Source organism: Orycteropus afer, unplaced genomic scaffold, assembly GCF_000298275.1.
Source record: "Orycteropus afer afer isolate SDZICR_OR568_19922 unplaced genomic scaffold, OryAfe1.0 scaffold00015, whole genome shotgun sequence".
Taxonomy (NCBI): domain Eukaryota; kingdom Metazoa; phylum Chordata; class Mammalia; order Tubulidentata; family Orycteropodidae; genus Orycteropus; species Orycteropus afer.
In genome coordinates this window covers 14147861-14151760 of record NW_006921602.1, presented here as the reverse complement: position 1 = coordinate 14151760, position 3900 = coordinate 14147861, and the positions used below count along the sequence as shown (strand labels likewise).

Here is a 3900-nt window from a genome sequence, read left to right as displayed (position 1 = left end):
ACTGCAAAGGAACTGTTTCAAGTGCTGAGGAGCAAGGATGTCTCCTTGAGGACTAAGGTGCACCTGACACAAGCCATGATATTTCCAATCGCCTCATATGCATGTGAGAGCTGAACAATGAATAAGGAAGACCAAAGAAGAGTTGATGCTTTTGAGTTGTGGTGCTGGTGAAGAATGCCGAAAGTACCATGGAGTGCTAAAAGAACTAATAGATCTGTCCTGGAGGAAGTGCAGCCGAAATGCTCCTTGGAAGCGAGAATGGCCAGACTTCGTCTCACCTACTTTGGCCGTGTTGTCAGAAGGGACCATTCCCTGGAGAAGGATGTCATGCTTGGTAGGGTGGAGGGTCGACGAAAGAGAAGAAGACCTTCAATGAGATGGATTGACATGGTGGCTGTGATGATGGGCTCGAGTATAGCAGGGATCATGGAGCTGGTGCGGGATCGGGCAGTATTTCGTTCTGCTGTGCATGGGGTTGCTATGAGTTGGAAATGACTCAATGGCACCTAACAACAACAACAACTACTACAATCAACACCAATGGAAGTAGCAGTCAAGATACCAGACAACATATAGCACTGGGCAAATCTCTGCAAAAGACCTCTTTCAAGTGCTGAAGACCAAAGATATTTCCTTGAAGACTAAGGTTCGCCTGACATAAGCCATGGTATTTTCAATCGCCTCATATGCATGTGAGAGCTGGACAATGAATAAGGAAGACTGAAGAAAAGTCAAACTTTTGAGTTGTGGTGTTGGCGAAGAATGCAGAAAGTACCATGGACTGCTAAAAGAACTAATAAATCTGTCCTGGATGAAGTGCAGCTGGAATGTTCCTTGGAAGTGAGAATGGCTAGACTTCATCTGACCTACTGTGATTGTGTTGTCAGAAGGGACCATTCCCTGGAGAAGGATATCATGCTTGGTAAAGTGGAAGGTTAAAGAAAAAGAGGAAGGCCCTCAACAAGATGGACTGACACAGTGGCTGCAATGATGGGCTTGTATAGCAAGGCTCATGGGGCTGGCACAGGACCAGGTAGTGTTTCATTCTGTTGTACATAAGGTTTCTATGAGTCAGAGACAACTCAATGGTACCTAACAACAACAACAATGCTGCTAGTAGGATTATAAAATGGTACAACTGCTGTGGGAAACGGTATGGCACTTCCTTCAGAAATTGGAAACAGAAATACTATTATGATCCAGCAATCCCACTACCAGCTATATATCTACAGAAATAAAAGCCAGAAGAGAGATATATGCACAGTTACTTTCACCACAGCATTATACACAATAGCAAAAAATTAGAAATAATCTAAGGGCTCTTCAGCAGATGAATGGATAAGCAAACAATGGTACATATACACAATGGAATACTATACAACGTTAAAGAATAATGATCAATCTGCACATACTTCATAACGTGGATGAACTTGGAGGACATGACCTGACTGAAATTAGTAAATCATAAAAGGACACATATTCTATGAGACTACTCAAGAAAGGGTTTTCACACATAAAGAAACATTCGTTGATGGTTACTAGGGGTGGGAGGGTATGGGAGGGTTAGTTACTAAGTAAAGGGTAGTTACATATTAACTTGGGTGAAGGGGAAGGCAATATGCAGTCAGAGGGAGGTCAGCACAGAATGATCAAGGCAAAGACAGACGCTGGGAGGGGCACAAAAGTTAAAGGCAACAGAGGTAAATACTATTGCATAACACAATCCAGCAATATCAACAGTAATAATCCACACATGTGTACATAGACACACAAGCTGAACAGACGTGGGATGGCAAATGGGACTACACCCATGAATATATGTATATGTTTGACAGGATATTTCTACATATATACTTATACGTGTTGCTGATATATCCATGAATATAGTAGAGTGTACAGGAGGCAAAGTTACAAAAACTTCTTATCCATAAGCAAACACCCTTTGAGTTGGAATGAGAGGGAATGAGTTGCTAGGCCTGGGGACTCAGGACCAGCTTCAAGAGATGTCAAGGTCAATGACACAACATAGTCCCCAAAGAAACTGTCTACATCCTGCTTTGCTGATGTTTTGGTTATCTAGTGCCACTCTGACAGCAATATACCACAAATCTTATGGCTGTAACAAACAGGAGTTTATTCTCTTAAAATTTTGGAAGCTAGAAGTCCAAGTTCCAGGTGCCTGGTTGGTTCTAGGAGCTGGGTGAAAGCCCCTTGACCTTGAGTTCAGCTCTGCCTCTTGTTCCCAGCCCACTGAAACTAGAGGCATCTGTTCTCTTGGGCAGCTGCTAGCTGCTGAAGCTGACATACCCAAGGTTGACAAATGAAAAGGCACAGTCCCAATATTACCAAACCACATGGCAGGTCATTCATTCAAGTCCTTTAAAAGTCCCAAGATGGGCAGGGCAGCATGTCAGGTTGCTGAACAACGCCTCTACTACATGCAGGGTTCAAACATGCCATAAGCTAGAGACCATTCCCAAAGCTGTTGTTTACATGCAGGAAGCAGACTGCATCCCTAAAGCAGCTGCTCAGCTACTTGCGGTAGATCCCACCATGGAGTTGATTGCCAATCTCATCATGGGGCATAACTACCACCAACTGCCCAGCCATTCAACCAGGCCCAGTCAAATTGACACACAACCTTAACTACCACAGCTGAGTCCAACAGGGGCCTTAAGAGCTTATGAGTGGCCATCTAAGGTGCAACAATTAGTCTCTTCCCATCCAGAGCAAAGAAGAGTGAAGAAAATCAAAGTTACATTAAAATATTAGTCCAAAGGACTAAAAGCCTATGCAAACCTCATCCTCCATGACCCTGGGACCAGTAGAACTAGATGGTGCTCGGCTGCCACTACTAGCTGCTCTGAAAGGTGTCACAACAGAAGGTCCTTGATAGAATGGGAGAAAAATGTGGAACAAAACTTTTAAGTTTTATGATTTTAATCATAGAAAAGACTAGGCTCACTGGTAGGATAGAGACTGGTGGTACCCCCAAGATATGGGCCTTTATCACCCTTCAAGCTTGGAACTTAACTCATCCCCACAGCTCAACTTTCAGCCAAACAGTAGATCTATAAGCTAAACACCAGGAAGATATGTGTTTCCTTAGAACAATCAAACATTAAAGATGGAAAGGACAGCATTTGCCCAGGGATAAAGCTCAGAAGGCAGGAACAGATAGGAAGGAAGGACAAAAGGAAACAGGAAACACAGGGAGGAAGTGGGAAGAGTGCTGTTACATTGTGAGAATTGCAATCAATGTCACCAAAATGTGTATGGATTGTTAAATGGAGAACTGACTTGCTTTGTAAACTTTCAAGCAGGTCACAGTAAAATATGAAATAAATAAACAAAACTGTCTTCCAAGAAAAGAGGACATCCAAATGGCCAGTAAGCATACTAAAAGATGCTCAACATCATTCCTTATTTGTGAAGTACAAATTAATATCACAGTGAGATGCAACTACACACCCACCAGAATGGTTAAATTTCACATTAAAAATTGATAATACCAAGTGATGAGTAGGATGTAGAGCAACTGAAACTCTCATAAATTACTAGTGGGGTGTAAAATGGTAAAAACCATCTTGAAAAATTATTTTGTACTATGATTCAAAAATTTGCCTCCTAGGTTTATACCCAAGAGAAATGAGTCCATTTGTCTACCAAAATGCATATACAAAAACTTTTAGTAGTTTCACTCATAACAGCCACAATCTGGAAACAACCCAGATGTCCTTTAACAGAAGAATGGAAAAATAAATTCTGATATATTCATATAATGGGATACTACAAAGCAAGAAAGGAGCTCTGGGAGTATAGTGCCTAAGGCATTTGACTGCTAACCAGAAGGTTGGCAGTTCAAACCCACCAGCCACTCCTCAGAAGGAAGGTTGGGCA

The 3900-nt window shown here is 42.1% G+C and overlaps 1 protein-coding gene across 1 annotated transcript in view; it reads left to right on the top strand.

The window, feature by feature from the left end:
* The window catches only part of TLN2 (talin 2), a 278945-nt gene that overhangs the window by 99126 nt on the left and 175919 nt on the right, over window positions 1-3900 (top strand). The gene's annotated exons all lie outside the window — the stretch shown is intronic.